At 35.9% G+C, this 21,612-nt stretch overlaps 1 protein-coding gene across 8 annotated transcripts in view; it reads left to right on the top strand.

Moving 5' to 3' along the window:
- The window catches only part of LOC125237071 (irregular chiasm C-roughest protein-like), a 159,751-nt gene that overhangs the window by 51,984 nt on the left and 86,155 nt on the right, over nucleotides 1-21,612 (top strand). For 7 of the 8 annotated variants that reach the window (XM_048144014.1, XM_048144016.1, XM_048144013.1 and 4 more), the window contains exon 1: nucleotides 11,690-11,826. The exons of the other annotated variant lie outside the window; for it this stretch is intronic. The gene's annotated coding sequence lies outside the window, so the exon portion shown is untranslated. Of the gene's footprint in view, nucleotides 1-11,689; nucleotides 11,827-21,612 lie in introns of those variants that run through there. 8 annotated transcript variants of the gene reach the window in all.

Here is a 21,612-nt window from a genome sequence, read left to right as displayed (position 1 = left end):
ACTCAACGGGGTCATTGATAATAAAAGATTTTCACTTCACTTCTCACAGACGTCCAATAATACGAGTATATGTAAGTAACAACTGACAGAGGTCAGCGGTGACCGTAGGACTAGCAGCTTCCTCGCCCAAAGAATAAGCCTAGCGATACTGCGAGGAAATGCTGCCAGAGTCTACGGCACCATGCCTAAGGAGTTCACGTAGTTTTTAATATTTTTAGATTAAGGTTTAGTTTATGATAAGTATTATTGTTTTCTATTTATAATTATGTATCCAATACATTGTTTTAATGTTAAGAATTGTATTACAAAATATTACTTACATAAAATTTTTTTCGTAATATTTGTAATTTGTTATGTAAGTATAAAATTATTCTTGCGATATTTTTTAGAAAAAATGTGCTTAATATTATAATAGCCAAGAAATTAACCAAAGTTAATAAATTCAGTAAGAACTACATAATTATAATTATTATAATCAGATTAGTAGACACACTGCTAAAATTAAAGGATACCAGCTAAATATTAGTAAAAATAATCCAAAATCAAAGTTTAAATAGGTTTAATGTTAATTGGGTTTGGATCTTTTGGGTGTACAACTGTACATGTACAAGAAATTGGTTTCAGTACTAAGTAAATCTGTGATAAACGGTGGTTGTCATATATTATTTATAATATCATAATTACAAAAAAAAAAACTTTATGATATCTCAATCTTGTATTAATTACATGTTAAAATTGTTAACACATTATTAAACCAGAAATAATTGCCCAATAGATGAGTTTCGGAAACTTGGGGACAATCAGATTGTGAAATTAAAACTAATTAAAAACAAGAAAAGTAAAGAGGCCGATTCTGTTGAAAAAAAAAAAACGTTTTTTCATTTTAATTTTGATACGAGCTAAACAAGTATCAACATGTGCAGTGGGCTGTTTCACCACAGTGACATTGACTCTTGACACTGACAATTCTGTGCCTATTTCTGGTTTGATAAATAACATTGTTACTCAGCGACAATATTTCCTTGTTGAGCAGGCAATGAACGGCGAAGTGAGACTGTCGGGCAACAATTGTCATTATTGTGAAATAGGCCACAGCACATTGGTATGTGCGACCAATCTATTTCTTACATTTACGTCGTTGAGAATGCCAAATCCCTCATGTGCGCGATTTTGAGTAAAGTAAATAACACTTTATGTATTTTGTTGCTAGGTAGCTATTTGTCAATCAAGAATCGAGCACATAATGGATTTGGCATTCTCACCGATTACCGGTAGGATTATCGGTTAATTTATCTACGATAACGAAAAGTGTACCTTTTATAGCTCTTCCGAAACTCTTGTATCGTTGTCGAAGAGTTCATCGTCACTCCTCATTTTAGAATAGAATAGAATAGAATATTTTTTATTTAACATCAGTTTAGACAAATTTTATGACTAACGCAATCAGCGTCAAATTACAATCAAACTTTTATCATAATGAAAGCTATAGAATCAGCCTTACTCTGATCTGTGTAGTTTAATCACAGATATGTCGCATTCAACAGTTAATGCGTCCGAGCATAATGTTGATTCTGATTCCCATCGTTTGTGGTGTAAGTGAAGAGAGTCTGCTTAAGCGGAAGCGGGAGCGGTAAATTCATATATTAACTACTAGGTTTAGTCCGCGGCTTCGATCGCGTTAGAAAGAGACAAAAAGTAGCCTATGTCACACTCCATCCCTTCAACTATCTCCACTTAAAAAATCACGACAATTCGTTGCTCCATTTTGCCGTGAAGGACGGACAAACAAAACGGACACACACACATTCCCATTTATAATATTAGTATGGAAGTATGAATATTATATTATGGAACGATTATACTTATAACGACACATTAATTGTGATGTCAATCTATGTCGGTAAGCTTGAATTCAAATTGAAGTTTTGGGGAAATAACGAAAGACATCCAACCATAAGCACACTTATAATATAGAATGTCACGTTTACTAAGTGTCAGTGTCAAACAGAAACATCACCTAAGCCGTCGATGAATCAGATCTACAGAGTGGGGCCTGTAACAAAGGCGAAGAATTGAACTGTAGGCTATTCTCCTTATACTGATCAACATTTGTTCAGTGACTTTTAAAAATTATGAAGTCTTTAAATTTTTAATTTTTCATACAAAATAAATATTAGCTTCAATGTACGCCATTATTGTTGTCATTGACGTTGTCTGTCACACTTTAGACTTAATAGAATTCGCAATACATTACCTCTTAGAAAAAACTTTCAAGGGTGATAAAAATCAAAATACAAGTTATTTTTAAAAGTCGCCGAACAAATGTTGATCAGTATAAGGAGAATAGCCTAGAGTTCAATTCTTCGCCTTTGTTACAGGCCCCACTCTGTATATCGTAACTCGAGCAAAATTTTGACGTCGCCCAACTGGAACCCTAGGCCACTCTACAACCAGGTCAAAATGACAAGCAGTAAGAGATTTCTTACGATTGTAAGATTGATCTATAAAGTTACTATGACATAGTTCTACAGTGGCCTAGGTTTCCAATTGGTTGGCTGTACCTATCTTAAAGTATGAATCGAGCCGTTAGTCTGATCACTTTATTGAAAGTCTGAGCCTTGCCAAAACTATTCTACCACCGATCAGCCTGCTTGCTTCCTTAAGAAAAGAAAACAATATGTCACTTCAAACCGCTCTCGCTTGTAACTTGGATCCACTTATAAAATGAAATCGTAAAGACACGCATACATTATCTCTGTCCCCAATTAGTTTTAATTACTTCGTCTGGTTTATTCCCTCCAATGTAAGGGTTCATTTTCAAGTGTTTCGAAATAAAAATGTATGTCAATTATTTGCTGCGTTGTATTTATTTATGTTTCATTAAATTGTCATTAAATATTTGATTGTATGTATATTTAATTTATTAATTAATTACTTCGTTTAAAGTGTTTCGAAATAAAATTGCATGTCCATTATTTGCTGCTTTATATTTATTTGTGTTTTATTAAAATGTGATAAAAATGTTTGATTCTATTTATTTTTATCTTGGAAAGAATCAGAATTAAGATACGTTTAGAATTATGATCTTCCGATGTCGGAAGGATTTCAATGGAAAAAATCCAAGATGGTGCCTGTAATGTAGGGGATATCGGTCCGACATCCGATATCGGATCTGATAATGTGAAAACGCAATTACAGCACAGATGCTCAATAAAATTATTAAATTGGGTTTATTAGGGTTTATAGTTATCACTACATAGTATAAAACAAAGTCGCTTTTTCTGTCCCTATGTCCCTATGTAGGTATGCTTAAATCTTTAAAACTACGCAACGGATTTTAATGCGGTTTTTTTAAATAGATAGAGTGATTCTAGAGGAAGGTTTACATGTAGGTATAGTACCCATGCGAAGCCAGGGCGGGTCGCTAGTTTATGACAAATGACAAACTTGACATATATTATACATTTTGTGGTCCCTTGTATACTGGTAGTAAATAAATATATTGCGGGAAAATTAAAACAAATAAAGATTATTGACAGTTATTTTGTTGCTAAGTATACTATATTTAGTTTTACTGTGAATGTTTTAATAAAATAAAGTAACACGTAACCTTCTAATTAAGCTTTAATTCTAGTTGAAACACTAAATTGTACAGCAAATAGTTAAACTAAAACTAAATAATGTTTAGCACTCGAGACTGTCTGCGGTGGAGTGCCATTAAAATTACATTGAAGTGTTAAGCAAAGTTTAGTTTACAACTGTTTCGTTATTATGTACTACTACTATTATGTACTAGCTTTTGCCCACGGCTTCGGTCGCGTTAAATGCGAAAATGGGGGGTTGTTCGTTTTTATAGCCCTCATAGCTTACTAGCTCGCGGTGGGACCAGTGCCTTACTTTTCCTCTTTATCGTTTGTTACCGCCGAGTATATACTCGTATTCATGATCGATACTCGAATTCGAATCTTATTTCAAAGATCCGCACCAATTTGTAACAATGGGTAATACGAGTATGTAAATAGAAAGAAAAGTTGCCAACTCGACCTGAATTTTCCTCCATTTTTAATTAAGTTATTAATAATCTTGATACAATCATGATGTATGGTGATTGGCTCCCAGTTGGTTTGTTGACATCATTTATTTATAGCTTTATGCATTTTTGAGCGGTTAATAAATATGGAAAATATAATATTTTCTCTGATATTTTTATAATAGCCTGTTTAAAGTGTGAGGTTGTTTTTAAAATAATTAGTGCTTTAGCCTTGGCCGTTAGTTTTTAGTTTTACACACGTTTTACATCAACATACATAATCTAACGCCTGTATTCCCATAAGGGGTAGGCCGATTCTCATGTTTCACTGACATTTTTGGCAATTACGAGTTCGGATGACACAAACAGGTTTGCCACACTAGAATTGAACCCATAATACCGCACTCAATAGTCTCAGAGGTATCGTATAGAGTATAGAGGACTCTATACGATACCTCTATACTCTAACCCATGGGAGGAAAGGGGGTGGTAAAATTTTTAACCCGTCACAACACGCACTTTCATTTTTTGACATTTATGCTTACACAACACCTCGGACAATGGCGATCAAATGAAAAAAACGCGTCCCTACACACACAGTCTAAGCTCGTGTAGGCGAACGTGTACCATGCTTGTATGAGTGCGATATGACAGGTCGACTGGTCGCGTTCCTGACAGGCGGTAACTGTGAGGTAAACGAGAGCGGGTGGGGTATACATATTTTATGCAACTTGTTCGCATCTATACAGAGTGGGGCCTGTAACAAAGGCGAAAAATTGAACTGTAGGCTATTCTCCTTATACTGATCAACATTTGTTCAGTGACTTTTAAAAATTATGAAGTCTTTAAATTTTTAATTTTTCATACAAAATAAATATTAGCTTCAATGTACGCCATTTTTGTTGTCATTGACGTTGTCTGTCACACTTTAGACTTAACAGAATTCGCAATACATTACCTCTTAGAAAAAACTTTCAAGGGTGATAAAAATCAAAATACTCAAGTTATTTTTAAAAGTCGCCGAACATATGTTGATCAGTTTAAGGAGAATAGCCTACAGTTCGCCTTTGTTACAGGCCCCACTCTGTATTTAATACATTTTACACTTAAAACGTATTCGACTGAGCTCATGTGAAATGCTCGAAAAAAGTGAAAAACGCTGAAAACGCTGAAAATATTCTGTCTATTTTAATTCTTGATACAGTTGGTAAATGTAGCTTGGAAAAGGGTGCCTAGTACTTTTTGCATGATTTACCCTTCTTTGCCATAGAGTATGTAGCGGCAGAATGTTCATTTGGTTTTAGAATAGTACCGGAAAGTTCCGTATCTTCGCCTGCGCTACCTAACATCGCCTAGTTAGACATAAGTTGCCATAAATTAAGGTAATGAAATTGTGTTGAATCAATTTTTTGCAATTTACAAAATTAATGAATAACATACCTATATTGATTTAGACTAACACGATTTGCACTCATAATTTTAGAACAAAACGGGACTTAATCGCGTAAACACTCATTCACATTTCTTCTTCGTGGAATCCAGTGATTAGCAAATATAAGCGTGAAAAAACACCTAGGGACACACCGGCTGATGTCGTGAGTGTTGTGTGTAGGCAAAGTGACAACCCTAGCGCAAAAGTGAATAATCAAGAACAAGTGCGGGTAGTTCGAGAAACTCGCGCGGCTAGAAGATGTTGATGCAATTCCTCGCCAGTCTACCTGTGACCACGAACATAACATGATGTTTGAAACGTCGGGCCAAATATAAATGTAAGTGTTTACGCGATTAAGTCCCGTTTTGTTCTAAAATTATTAATGAATAACGATAGAATCCTAATTTCGACTATAATCATTAGTAATTTTCTTTGGACCACCAAAGCTCAACTTTCTTGCATTCTGACTAGGTTGGGCTTGGCGTTCAAAGAGTTACATTTTCTCTAGGTTTCTCGTTAAGTGACCCCATGCATTCAAAATTTTATTCGACATCAATATTACGATATCTCACGGCTCTGTCAGTATCAAAATTGACATTGAACTTCATCAAAAAAACAACACTTTTGACATATTTTCCACATCATTTAATTTTTAATTCGTTTTATGTTTCCTAAATATGTATTCCCGGTAAACCTGGAGCAAAGTCACTTTTAACTTCTAAGAAACAGTTCTAACTGACAGGCCGTGGCCGTACGGCGAACTGATGGTTCCCTCAGTGGACTCTTTGGTTACTTACCTACCTAATGTGTTAAAATAAATAAATAAATATTATAGGACATTCTTACACAGATTGACTGAGTCCCACGGTAAGCTCAAGAAGGCTTGTGTTGCAGGTACTCAGACAACGATAAATATAATGTACGGATACTTATATTTATATACGTGACGACCGGTCTGGCTCAGTCGGTAGTAACCCTGCCTGCTAAGCCGCGGTCCTGGGTTCGAATCTCGGTAAGGGCATTTATTTGTGCGATGAGCACAGATATTTGTTCCTGAGTCATGGATGTTTTCTATGTATATAAGTATGTATTTATCTATTTAAGCATGTATATCGTCGCTTAGCACCCATAGTACAAGCTTTGCTTAGTTTGGGGCTAAGTTGATCTGTGTAAGGTGTCCCCAATATTTATTTATTTATAGAAAATATCCATGACTCAGAAACAAATATCTGTGCTCATCACACATATAAATGCCCTTACCGGAACCCGGGACCGCGGCGTAGCAGGCAGGGTCACTACGCGCTAGGCCAGACCAGTCGTGAACCGTGTGACAAAAGTGAACCTTCTGTTTCTCTACTCTGCGCCCTCGCTAAATTCATCCGCACTGCATCCGTTTTTTTTCAGTCTGGCCTGAAACTTTACACCACAATGTAATCTCACCCTTAAACCTAAACCGTAAAGTCTACAATGGCTAAAGCCTACTAACTTCGTTATTTAGCAAAAGTAGTAAGGTGGATTCCTTTTGATACCTAAACTGTTTGTTTAAAAGGGCCTATGTCAATACAAATTACATGGCGCTTAAGTCATTTTTGCGTAACATAAATGGGGGGTAAATTTTCAACGTGTTTTTAAAAAGGATCCTTTACGGGCGGTTTAAAAGTTATTACTGGCCTTGTACGTTTGAGCGTTTTTTGGTAAAAAAATCTTGCAGAAATGAATGTAATTTTTGAGCTTTTCCTTGCTATAATAATATTTGTATGAAATTCAATACATGATGAAAAGAATTGATGTTGAGCAACATTTGTCTAAGAGAAATAAAAGATTTGGTTCAATTTTGAAAACCCCGAATAGCCAAAGGTCAATAATAGCGTCCATAATAGTGACATCAATAATTATTGACAGACTTCGCTGCCGGTTTAAATAAATAAATAAATATTGGGGGACACCTTACACAGATCAACCTAGCTCCAAACTAAGCAAAGCTTGTACTATGGGTGCTAGGCGACGATATACATACTTAAATAAATACATACTTATATACTTACATAGAAAACATCCATGACTCAGGAACAAATATCTGTGCTCATCACACAAATAAATGCCCTTACCGGGATTCAAACCCGGGACCGCGGCTTAGCAGGCAGGGTCACTACCAACTACGCCAGACCGGTCGCCAATACAATACAATTAGTTTTGTAGGATGTCTCTTTTCTGTCATCATCATCATCAATATCATCATATCCCGGTAAGGGCATTTATTTGTGTGATGAGCACAGATAACTGTTCCTGAGTCATGGAAGTTTTCTATGTATATAAGTATTTATATATTATATATATCGTTGTCTGAGTACCCACAACACAAGCCTTCTTGAGCTTACCGTGGGCCTCAGTTAATCTGTGTAAGAATGTCCTATAATATTTATTTATTTATTTATTTATATCAAATCTTTATCGCCCACTGAACAAAGGCCTCTGTTTTAAGAGGTTCCTTGTATCGGTTCTGATAGTCTCATCCAATACCGTACGGTATACGGTAGTACTATTATTTAATTTATTCTATGGTGCAACATAGGACATGTGCAAAAACACATTATACGCCATCTTGCACAGTTCAAATGAGTCACTATTTTGTCAAAACAAATTCCCACACACATACTGAATTATGTTACCTATTCATATTTTAGTATAACCTCATTGAAAGTTTTGTTACACTACACTGTCCTGATATCTAAACATCATAGTTTTCTATAAAACTATGTTAGTTCCGCCATTTTGTTTTTAAACAATGATGGCCGCCATTTTGAAAAAGACTAAAGCCGCAAATCTATTTTTTTGTTTTAATATAGATCTTATTTCTTAAGTATAAGAAGCAGAATCTTTAAATATTCTTATTTGGGAATAGCTAAGTCCTTTTAGATTTATATTAATAAAATTAAATTATGAAATGAGTCATTTTGAGAACGGAATTAAAAGTCACATGTGGTAATGATTAAACATGTGGTATAGGGTTCATTGAGAACTAATCGAGATAAGTATTACTGAAATGTGACATTGTCAGTAGGTACCTATGTCAATCTTTTATAAAGATATATTTAGGTACCTACCAATTTATAATTAATATATTTTTTTTTTTACTTTTTAGCTCCGTGGGTCCCATTCGGTAACCATTTTAGCCCACCTTTCAGGATGCATGCGGCAGACGTGTCCAGCCCAGTCCCACTTAAGCTTAGCGGTCTTGGCACCTACATCTACTACTCGAGTTCTGGAACGCAGTTCCGTGTTTCTGATTCGATCAGTTCTGCGAACACCCAGTATACTGCGCTCCATCGCCCGCTGACAAACCTTGAGTTTGGACTTTAAAGCCTCCGTTAACGACCACGTTTGAGCACCATAGGTTAGGATAGGCAGGATACACATGTCAATGAGTTTGCGCTTGAGACACAGGGGAAGGTCACCCTTCAATAGCGCTTTCATGGACCAGAAGCTCTTCCAGGCGTTTTCGATGCGTCTATTGACTTCTAGAGTTTGCCTGTTTTCGAAGGATGCTATCTGGCCCAAGTAAATGTACTCATCGACATATTGTATATCCTGCCCATCTACCGTGACCCCATCTTTTGCTCCGTTAGTCATCAACTTGGTTTTCGCTCTATTCATTGTGAGTCCAACTTCAAGGCTCGCAGTGCTGAGATCTTGTAGCATGCGTTGTTGTTGCTACGATAGACGGTGTAGGTAGAGGTACAGGCAGACCAAAAAGGAGATGGTGCGACGACCTGGAAAAATTTTATCCCAACTGGTGGGGAAATGCAAGTGATAGGGTCGAGTGGAGGAAGAGAGGGGAGGCCTTTGCCCAGCAGTGGGAAACTAATGCAGGCTAGAAAAAAAAAAAAAACTTTTTAGCTCGATTCGATTTTAAGAGGCAAGCAAGGCAAGTAAAAATTGTCATTTTTTTAAATAGAAACGACACATAACTTTGAAAATAAAATAAAATATCCGATCCTTGTCCAAATTAGAGCGTATTTGACGTATCTTTTAGTTCAATTTGGGCCGTTCGCGTGGCATTTGAAAATCAGGAAAAATACTTATTCCATTTTATAGATCTTAAGTACCTACTATAAATTGCTAATATCACCACGTCAGGCAAAAGATATTTAAATAATAAGGAATATACGTTAAAAATACTTATTAAACTGTCTACCACAATTTTCTAAGAAGCTACCGGCTGCCACTACCAATTTCTAAACAATCAATAATGTATGTTTACACATCTTTTCCGCCCCGTCTAAACTCCGGCGCCGTTCCTTAAATAACGCCCCCCTGCGGACATTTATACACGTTTCCGTTTAACTATCCCTTCAGAGCCATATTCGAACAATGATATAAGATTTCACATTAATACGATACAGAAATGTAATGGTTGACTGGTAGAGAATGCCTTAAGGCATTAAGTCCGCCATTTGTACAATGTTATGTCGTGCAATAAAGTCTAAATAAATAAATAAAAATAAATGTCAACGGCAAAGATTTTTACATATAAGTAACCACAAAAGGGGTAGGCAGAGCACATGATCCCATGATCTAGTAATTTAAGGGCTTTAAATAAAATGAAATCTTTATAACAGGATACATTGGCCACAACACATTAATTTGAAATGATATGCCACAGTCGACTTCCACGACACCCACGGGAGGAAATTCATAGCTCACCACACATTTTTGATTAAAAAAAAATGCTATTCTTAACACTGAGAGATCAAACATGGCCAAGCAGAACCCCTAAATAAACATACATTCACAAAAACTATACAAGATATCGAAAACTTCACTAAATAAACCCTAAAGATAATCAAATCAGCTTTCATATTTATCGGTACACGGTGCCACAATATTGTATAGGTAGTGACTTATGAGCAATGCCGAATACACAAAAAAATTGGCTGTTTATAAAAATTTCGACTGTCATTTCTATTTATATGGAACAGTTAATTTTTTTTCGCGATTTCAGCATTGGCCCCATAATAAAAGTTGTTTATTATGACCTAAAAAGTCACTATTCCAAGTTTGAACGGTCCTTTTTATTTCACCCATCACCATGCCATCTTATAATCATACATACATACATACATACAATCACGCCTGTGTCCCATGAAGGGGTAGGCAGAGCACATGAAACTACTCAGGTTTCAGTGCCACTCTTGGCAAATAAGGGGATTCTTATAATCGTTGTTCGAATACGTCCATATCCCTTCAGCGAACCAATCCTTCATCCAATGGCGTCACTGAGCGGAGGAATCGAACTTCTTTGAAGTCGTAAATGACATTCGGAACTATAACTTTTTCAGGGTTAGAAGGAAGTAACTGACTAGGAAACTGATAGACAGTTAAGGGGAAGCTAATGCTTAATTAAATGCTTACACTCAAACGTACTCTACTCAATGAGTCAGTAGCAAAAAGGGCGAAATTGAAATACCGGAGAGGTCATCATGGTAGTTCAAACATTTGCACCCATTTTAATATTGCGATTTTTTTTTAACTCACAAAGTTTAAATGTTGATTGAAAATGATGATTTAATTAAATTCAAATGCCTTAAAAATCAAGAGAAAACAAAACTATTATATTTGTAAGGACAAATTCGAACCAGCTACAAAATTATAAATTGAAATAGATATCAATGATATCATACACGAAAGAAAAATCGACAAGGCCCACAGCACTGGTGGCCGAGCCGGGAATCGAACCTGGATCTTCAGCTTACGCGGCTTACGTCTTTACCACTAGACCACCCGCCCGCCGTGGTACCCGACGAAATTTCTCTAGTGTATCTCTGATAAGGCTGCTGGCTAGTGGCCAGCTACAAAAGTTAAAAGGAATAATTTGCTTGATGCAAAACTTCACAAAAGTATAACATATTTACATTATATGAATATAATTTTCCTGCATGCCTATTATAGCGGTGTATTTTAATCTTAGTGAAATATTGTTAGAGTAGATTTGAGGAATTTGATTAGGAAAAATGAAGTTGAAAAATCTTTCCAGAACCATATTTTCCATTTGAAATTTCTATTAAGAGTCATTTATTTTGTGCCAATTTCCCGTCTTCACACCTCCTCTTAATACTTCACCGCTCGCACTTGACCGTTTTTTCAAGCGGATATGACCACGTGGTCAAACCCTCAGACAAGGGGGCGTATTCTAAAAATACGACAGTATTCTAAACTACACACGCGGCTTAGTCACGTACCGTCGCTCCCGAATAGTCGACGATTCGAGTTCCGAATTCGAAATTTTTGAAATTCGAATTACGTGGAATGAAAAGTGCTTGAAATTGGTGCAAAGTTCTTTGTGATCGCACATGTCTGGAATGAGGTATGTTTTTTTGTCCTTGGGTATTACGTGGTCGGTATTGTTCTTGAAATTCAACGGGAATTTTTCAGTTTTAGACAATAGAATTTCTAGCTACAGTGTGTTTTAGGAAAATTTAAGAAAAAATGTGACTAAAATTTTTGAATTTCATGTGAATCTTTACTAGGTACGTTACTATGTCTAGGTATTGTTCTATTGTATTGTGTTGTATGACTGCTTTTTATAGTGCTAACCGATCCTTACTGCATTACTTACAGTGTATTAAATGTCTGTCTACTTTTATTAATACTTATTAATTGATGAAAAAATTAAAATAAATTTCCATACACAGTTTAGATTTTATAAATATATCTTACTACCTCTATTTTTATTATTTGTGAGAACAAGTTCTCTAAAACTCAATTATTATTCCTTTTACGTAATATCTGACCTGTCATATCTAAAGGCCATCTTACAGGCCGGCAACACACCAACACTTGGCGGCAATGATCGCTTACCATCGGCGACCTGTCTGCTCGTTTGCCTCCTATCCCATAAAAAAAGTAATCGTGCTATATCTACTACTCGTACAATACCGAAGAAATCATGAATTTATCTGAAATACCTAATTTAAAATAAAACCTTTTGCACTTGAAGCAAATGTATCCTTCAGACCAGGATACCCATATATCACGAATCATCCAAAATGTGTAGTAAATGTATGCATGTGAAAACAGCACATGATATTTTCCATCAACTAATTTTATCTGACAAGTCTGAACCGGTTTTGGGGATGACTAACCTGGACTTAACGAATATTGTGAAATATAAGAGTGAACATCATAGGCCTATGCTATCACTACTATTTTCAGGTACAGACAACTAATTAGAACCCTAGGACACTCTACAACCATGTCAAAATGACTAGCAATAAGAAATTTCTTACAATCTGATTTATAACGTCATTATGACACAGTTCTACAGTGGCCTAGGGTTCCAATTGGTTGACTGTACATATAAATATACCTTAGCATCGATCTTCGTTTTATGACATTGTTTTAACTCAATCGACGAATAAGTTGTTATATTTAAAAATAAATCAATCATAATTATAAAAATCATCGCGTTTCAAAGGAAAAAACAATGACAAGGACATCTATTGTCTCATTTTGTGCACTATTTCGTTTTCTTTCAAAGATTTAGGTGATTTATATTTCTTTATTTCATGATAAAAATTATAGTGTACTATAAATTTGTTACGTGTCAAAGTTATGTTTCTCATCATGATCGTCAAAAATTACATTATAAATTGAAAATAATAAAATTAATAGTGTGTTGTACCAATAAGGAACGTCATTCACAAAGAAAAATACACAAAGCACAATAAAATTAATTTACGAAAAACTAATAATTGAGGTAAAGTAAATAGTGGACAACCGCTTTTCCATTCTTACTTCATCCCTGTTTTCATCTCTGGGTGACCGTGAAATTGAAAATATTAAAAAGTGAATTTTTCTCGACATTAAAATAGCAAAGTGTTTCCAATATTTCAATTAGTGATTTATCTTTAAAAACTTACACATTCTTTCATTAACTTTTCCATTAATTTTCTTTAGAAGTTTTAAAATGACTTATTTATTTCTAATCGATAAGCGATAAAATGCCATCAACATTCTTGGTACAATACCTCAAAAGTTTGTACAAATATTTTTTTATGTAAAATAATAACCACAAAATTAAAATTTTGAAAAAACTTCCGACATAGTGGACCGACATGGCTAAGAACACTCCCGAGTCCCGACTAATTCAGCTTTCAAAAAAGAAGATCAAAATCGGTTCATCCGTTCGAGAGCTATGATGCCACAGACAGACACACACACACAGACAGACAGACAGATAAACAGGCAGACACGTCAAACTTTTAACACCCCGTCGTTTTCACTTTCTCTGCTTTTATTTTCTCTTAGTGAATGCAACACCTAAAATAAGCTAAAAAGTAGCTTTTCACTTAAATAGCTACAAGTCTTGTAAAAAGACATACATAATTACGACTAATACGGTATGTTAATGCTTCTCAGAAGCCAGACAGACAGACAGACAGAAATAGAACATTTCCTTTTGCAATAAAAGCTTAGGAAGCTTTGACGGAGAGGAAGCTTAGTATAATGATGAAGTTTTATAAAAATAATACAGAAGCTTTATAAAAGTAATACAAGAAAAAAAGGACCGTTAAACCTTTGCATGGTAAAGTAAAACTAATGAAACGGATTAAATCGCGTATAACGAATTTACAATTCATCCCGACGTTTCGAACACTTAACGAAGACTGGGAGGCATTTGTGTTGTATGGTGTTGGACATTTGCAGTTTGGTGTAGATTAATTAATTAATTGTTTTTTAACATAGTAATTGTTAATATTTTGACTATTGTATAACTAGCTTTATTAACAGTGTGTGAACCATCCTTAAAAATCTTTATGGTTCATTAATATTTCTTGTATTTGCTTTTGCCAGTGTAATTTTTTCCTCAGTCACCCGTTGACCACGAATGCTGTAAAGTGTTCGAAACGTCGGTATGAATTGTAAATTAATTATACGCTATATAATCCGTTTACATAGTTTTATTTCATGAGTAACTGTCGCGGTAACCGAAGACAATATTTTGGATAATGAGTTTTGAGGTCATAATGAATAACTTTTATTATGGGACAAATGCTGAAATGGCGACAAAAAATTGGTTGTTCCATAGAAATGGCGGCATCATGAAATTATGTCATGACAGTCAAAATGTATGAAACAGCCAAAAAATTTTTTGCGATTTCAGCATTGGTCCCATAATAAAAGTTGTTCATTATGACTTCAAAAGTCACTTTGCAAAGTTTGAACGGTACTTTTTATTTCACCGTGTACAATTTCAGTACTTGACGCTTTTTATCTGCACTGTAGTTTGCAAAGTATTCAACTATAATAGTACATTTCGATACAAGTGCGAAAAAGAGGAGGTTCGAAACGAGTGGCGGTAAATTAAAACACGACCAAAGGGAGCGTTTCAAATCGACACGAGTTATGAATTACCTTTTCGCACGTGTATCGAACGGCGTTTTTCAGTACAGATGGACCTCCGAAGTTTCAACCTGACATATAGTGAACCACTTCTCGCACTAGTGAGTAAAAAAAAACACCATCTGTACTGAAAACTACATTACTTGTCATGTCGAAACATAAAACGTCATATCAAACATATTTACCGGGCTTCGAACACAAGACCAGGTCACCGGCTGGAAAATCAAAATGTATTGAAATTCGCAAAACGAGTTCTTGTATCGTGTGTACCGGCCCTTATTATACGTAGACCAGTGCTTCAAACAATAACATTTTAAAAGCTACTGGTCTTTAATTGTGTACTTTAGTAAACTGTTGATTTAAATGTAGCTCGATATAATGGGTGCTTTTATAATGCGTGATGACATTTTTATCTTCGTTTCACAAGCTTACTTCGTCGGGTTTTATTTGACTTTTACAGTTATAATGGTTTATTCTGGTTACAATGGTATTGGTGGGATTTTTTATTGAAATAAATATAGGTACTTAACTAGCTTTTACCCGCGGCTTCGCTTGCATAAAATTCGAAAATTGCGGAATGCTTAATACAATCATCCACCTCCCATTTTAGGGAAGTGGGAGAACATTAAGTAGCTTATGTCACTTTCCATCCCTTCAACTATCTCTGCTTAAAAAACCGGCCAAGAGCGTGTCGGGCCACGCTCAGTGTAGGGTTCCGTAGTTTTCAGTATTTTTCTCAAAAACTACTGAACCTATCAAGTTCAAAACAATTTTCCTAGAAATTATTTATAAAGTTCTACTTTTGTGATTTTTTTCATATTTTTTAAACATATGGTTCAAAAGTTAGAGGGGGAGGGACGCACTTTTTTTCCCTTTAGGAGCGATTATTTCCAAAAATATTAATATTATCAAAAAACGATCTTAGGAAACCCTTATTCATTTTTAAATACCTATCCAACAACATATAACACGTTGGGGTTGGAATGAAAAAAAAAATCAGCCCCCACTTTAGATGTAGGGGGGGTACCCTAATAAAACATTTTTTTCCATTTTTTATTTTCGCACTTTGTCGGCGTGATTGATATACATATTGGTACCAAATTTCAGCTTTCTAGTGCTAACGGTTAGGTTTAAAGATTCTTTATTCCCATAAGAATTTGTACAATTCACTTAAAATGAGAATATAAATATTATTAATGCTAACAAAATACACGACAAGAGCTACATACAAAAATAAAAATGACAAGTTTAAAATTCACATTCACACATTACATAGGTAGATACATAGTATCATTATTTGTGGTTGAGGGTAAGTGGACAACAGGGCGCGCGGCGCGGCACTCGCATGTTGATCGGACCGGCGCTAAGGAAAACGGTTACTGAGATTATCCGCGGACGGACGGACGGACAGACAGACATGGCGAAACTATAAGGGTTCCTTGTTGACTACGGAACCCTAAAAATCACGTCAAATCGTCGCTCTGTTTTGCCGTGAAAGACGGACAAACAAACAGACGCACACACTTTCCCATGTATAATATTAGTATGGATTATTTTCTCTTTTTTTCCTTTTTTTACTAATACATAAATGTTTCTAAAATACTCGTTTTTGTATTATAATACTTAGCTGAATAAATGCAATCTATTTCTATGTCTTTTTTCTATGATACAAACAGTTTTTACTTTATGTAACTAGATTATAAATAGCTATGCTACATTGATAGGTATTTGTTAGCGACCTTTGATAATCTAGGTATGTAGGTATTTCAGTATTAATCCTAGGGCACGGGAGTGCTCCTGCCAAGTCGATTTATTCTTCTGTATATTATAGTTATTTTTTCTTTGTGGTCATACTGGTCATCATGTTATTTCTTATAATTTGTGAAGTTTGGCTCAATTATAGTAAGAAAATTCAATTGAAAACCATAGAAATGTAAGAAACAAAAAACTATTAACCTTGAAGTTCTCAGACTGTAGACTGTACTCATAATGCAAATATCGTTAGTAAATACTGTAACAGATTTAAACAGCAATTGAGACTCAACGTGGGCGTAACTAGGTTTTGAGCACGCCTCAATAGATAATATATTTTTACTTTTCCCTTTTTTACGTTTTACCTAGGGATGCACCGACTTGTCGGGAAAACCGGTTATCCGGCGACATTTGTAGTCGGCGACTAATCGGCAAAAGAGGCCGGTTAGTCGGTACTTTATAAGTGATACAAAAACAGGAATTTACCTATACGTTATGCCTCTGTTAGTCAAAACAACAAATATCTGTGATCATCACAGAAATGGCTAACGTTGAAATTCGAACTTAGGATTATCGGTTTCTTAGGCAGGTTATCCACTAAGCCAAATATGTTGTTTAATAACCTGACCACAAAATTAAAATATTGAAAAAAAAAACCCCGACCGCGTCATAGTGGGCCGATTTTCATGAAATATGGCTTCTTAAGCCACTTAGGCTTGTGCTCTTGCACTCCCAACTAACTCAGCTTTCAGACAAAAAAACCCAAATCTAAATCGGTTCATCCGTTCGGGAGCTACGATGCCACAGACAGACACACACACAGACAGACAAACAGACAGACAGACACACACACAGAGACAGACACGTCAAACTTATAACACCCCGTCGTTTTTGCGTCGGGGGTTAAAAAATGAAAATGTATATAAATATTTTCACTGAACTTGTAAAAAGAATGAAAAGCGCGATCGAATGACCAAAAACTCTGCTTTGTTGAAAATTATGTTCTGGCCGACTAGCCGATTTAGTCGGCCGATTAAATCCGCTACGCAATCGTCGTTAGTCGGACTAGTCAGTCAAAATAATGGTACATCCCTAGTTTACCCTATTGTTGAGTATTGGCAGCCGGCCTAGTTAAGGGTTTTGGCAGTATGCCTAGGTGATTACCTGAAGAAAATATAGTTAGTTTACTTACAGTAAGGAAGACGAATGGACCGGAAGAAGGTGTTCAATTTAAAATTAAAATAAGTAGTGATAGCAAGCACTTTTTGTGTTGAATCTTTACCTGTAGTGTTTAACTGTTTTGTTAAGTGAAGTGTGCAGAAAAAATATAATATTTGTGTTCATGAAACTCTCATAGCTCTTGTATAAAATGTAAGTGTTATATTATTATTATAAATGGACTTTCTCAGCGTTTCTAAGCAAACAGATTAAAAAAAATACTTTCTTGAGTTTTCTTCTTTCTAGCGGTTTCCCGGCATTTCACCAACGCTGTTGAGAACGCCGATATAAATGTAATAATGTAGTAATTTGTTGAAATACAATCCATACTAATATTATAAATGGGAAAGTGTGTGTGTCTGTTTGTTTGTCCATCTTTCACGGCAAAACGGAGCGACGAATTGACGTAATTTTTTAAGTGGAGATAGTTGAAGGGATGGAGAGTGACATAGGCTACTTTTTGTTTCTTTCTAGCGCGATCGAAGCCGCAGGAAAAAGCTAGTCTAAAATAAAAACGATAAAAAAAACTGTAACAAAACTGTTTCGCTCTTGAACATTGTTTGTTATTTATATAAGACAGCGGATACTACATTCAATTTCCATTATCGACCTATTTGGAGAGTGAGACATACAGACGGGGGCTTATTTCGAAAAACAATGGCATCCGACTTAGGTTCAACGCTCGTACGAATTTAGATGGAGCGAACTAAGGGGCGCTTATTCTAAAAGCGAGAGATAAGACGAAGACACAGGATGACATGATGTTTTAAAATGCTCGCAGATGCACTTTTGCAGTTTCTGCTCAAGATTTAGTCTTGGATTGATGATAGTAAAATGTTGGTTACTAGGGCCGGTTGATAAGTTAAACAGTTTTGAATAAAATACGGGAAACTACACTGAGAGAAAATACAACCAGTTTTCATGTTCGTTCAACAAGTTTTTTGGTTAAAATAGCACCTACGTGCACTTTGGTTCAAACAACAAGCTACTTGTCATTTGAATCGACAATATATTTGAATCAACAAGTCGATTTTATAAAAACAACCTGACACATATTGTTTTAAACATACGTTTGGCTGATTCAAACGGATAAACCGCAACAAGTCGAACTTGTTAAATTCACAACGCAAATTTCTCTCAGTGTACGGACCCTACACAGAGCGTGGCCCGACACGCACTTGGCCGGTTTTTAATCTAAATTCTATAAGCGGTACTTTTCATACTTATTTATTACAGTTTTCGCTAACCTCATTCATTATATAATCGCTTAGCGCATTGGGGACAGTCTAGACGTCCGAAAATTACCTAGGTGATTTGGGACAAGTCATCTTAGATAAAAATTGAAGTACGGCCAAACGGGATGCCATTAAAATGCAATGTAATTTTGTAAAATTGAATGCAAGTTCACACGACACGTGGTCTAAATAAACCATACATCGCCAGCACGGGAAGCATGGTCGCGCGATAAATGATAAAACATCATTCTGGCCGTCACTATCGCACTTACTAATAGTGCGATGGGGACGGCCTGATATTTTACCGTGCAGGTCTAAGCAACTTCGCACTTAAGGTCGCCAGAAACCAAAATCTCATAAACCATGACATTTTCATTAAGATCAAGTTTGTTTAATGAAATGTCCTATCACCCCTTTTAATTTAGGCGTTGCTTTACGGGACACCGGTTTGCGCAATAGAAACGCACCAACGTCCTATCATAATCATAATCTTTATTGTGTATCTAACTTTAAATGCACAGTTAATACAGTTATACACTCCTTTCAGTCCTTTCTGAGATGAGACTGCATTTTACCTGATTTTACGTACAATCTGCACGTTGTAAGTATGCGTCACCGCAGCCACGATCTATCTCTATTTATATCCACATACCTTTGTTTTATGTAGTTTACTTGTAGTTTGTAGTTGCTATTCAGCAACATCATACATATATCTAACGCGTAGACAATAGATATGCTAATTCGCAGCTCCGTGGCTTGTCTTAGTCTCTTTCTGTTACGGAGACTACTGAGTTTTGTTATGATAGAAATTGGCGTCTTATGCACGCAGTTTAGTGTAAGTAAATGAGCTTATGCAGTTAGAATTTGTGCCGTCAAAGATTATTTGATTAGTTCGGAAAAAATGTCTAAGATCCGCCATAATTCATTTTGATTTTAAAGTTTTTTTTTTATTATAAGTGCAGTGAAATTTTATGTGAGAATTACACTTTTAATGAGGGTTAAGGTTGAAGTAAAGAATTTAAAATTGCATACATAAATAAGATAAGATAAGATAAGAAAGGATATTATTTATTTCTTATGATATTGACCATGATATTGACGACCGGCCTGGCCTAGCGGGTAGTGACCCTGCCTGCTAAGCCGCGGTCCCGGGTTCGAATCCCGGTAAGGGCATTTATTTGTGTGACGAGCACAGATAATATATTTGTTCCTGAGTCATGGATGTTTTCTATGTATATAAGTGTTTGTATATTATGTGCCTGAGTGCCCACAACACAAGCCTTCTTGAGCTTACCGTGGGACTCGGTCAATCTGTGTAAGAACGTCCTATAATATTTATTTATTTAATTTATTTATTAATATTGGTAAGTATATACTTTATCATGCAGACAATCTAGAGAGGACGTGATTTAGTTGCTTTCTCACATTATCCGATTCTACATCGGATATCGGATGGGATAATGAGATGAATAATTTCAAATACTTAAAGTTCGTATAAAACTTCAACCCTGCCCTAACTTCCTAGCAATTATCTTTAATAAATTAATAAAAAGTAGTAATTAAAAACAGCCGCACTCCATAAGACTTTCACCTAAACCACATATTTTAACCGTCTTGTTGTCACATGACTGATTTGAACGACATTCGATATCCAACGGACCACACGCATGGAAGGTCAATGACATTCCATTTTTTTAAATATAGGTTAACTTTTTTATGCGATGGACAAACTAGCAGATAGGTCGCCTGATGATAAGCGATCACTGCTGCCCATGGACACCAGGCCCCGTAGCCGAATGGCATTTCTCCGACGCCAAACGAAAGCGATACGCCGCTGGCTCTGTCGCGCCAATACGCAAGCGCGATAGAGATAGATATCTACTAGCGCTTCGTTTCGTGAGCGTTTCGTGAGCGATTGTGCCATTCGGCTAGCCACCCTGGGTACGTAGCCGAATGGCACAAACGCTCACGAAACGTAACGCTCGTAGATATTTATCTCTATCGCTCTTGCTTATTGGCGTGACAGAGCCAGACTACCTTTCGCGGCGTTTCGTTTTCGTTTCGCGTCGCAGAAATGCCATGCGGCTACGGCAGCAGGTTTGCGTTGATGGCTTTTAATAGGGGTGTACGCTCTTTTCTTGAAGGTTTGAACGTCGTAACTCGGGTCGATTTAAAAAACTCTCTTCAAACATACATACATACAATCACGCCTCTATCCCATAAAGGGGTAGGCAGAACACATGAAACTACTAAAGCTTCAGTGCCACTCTTGGCAAATAAGGGGTTGAAAGAAAACAAACGTGATTCTCTTCGTGATTCGTGTCTCTTCAAACGTGATTTAATTTATCGCCACTCATTTCGAGCTTCCTCTTTTCCGCACTTGTATCGTAATGTACTATTTCCGTGACACGTAGATAATAAAATAGACATGAAACGACAGGAATGCTCACATTCATATGTTACGTGGGTGCTAACAAGCACGCTGCCCATGTTTGAATATAAAATTAACAACTTTATTCATAGGGTTTGTTGTTAACTTGTAA

Source organism: Leguminivora glycinivorella, chromosome 20 (genome assembly GCF_023078275.1).
Source record: "Leguminivora glycinivorella isolate SPB_JAAS2020 chromosome 20, LegGlyc_1.1, whole genome shotgun sequence".
NCBI lineage: Eukaryota > Metazoa > Arthropoda > Insecta > Lepidoptera > Tortricidae > Leguminivora > Leguminivora glycinivorella.
Note: the sequence above shows the minus strand (reverse complement) of the source record. Positions and strands in the feature narration are given on the sequence as shown.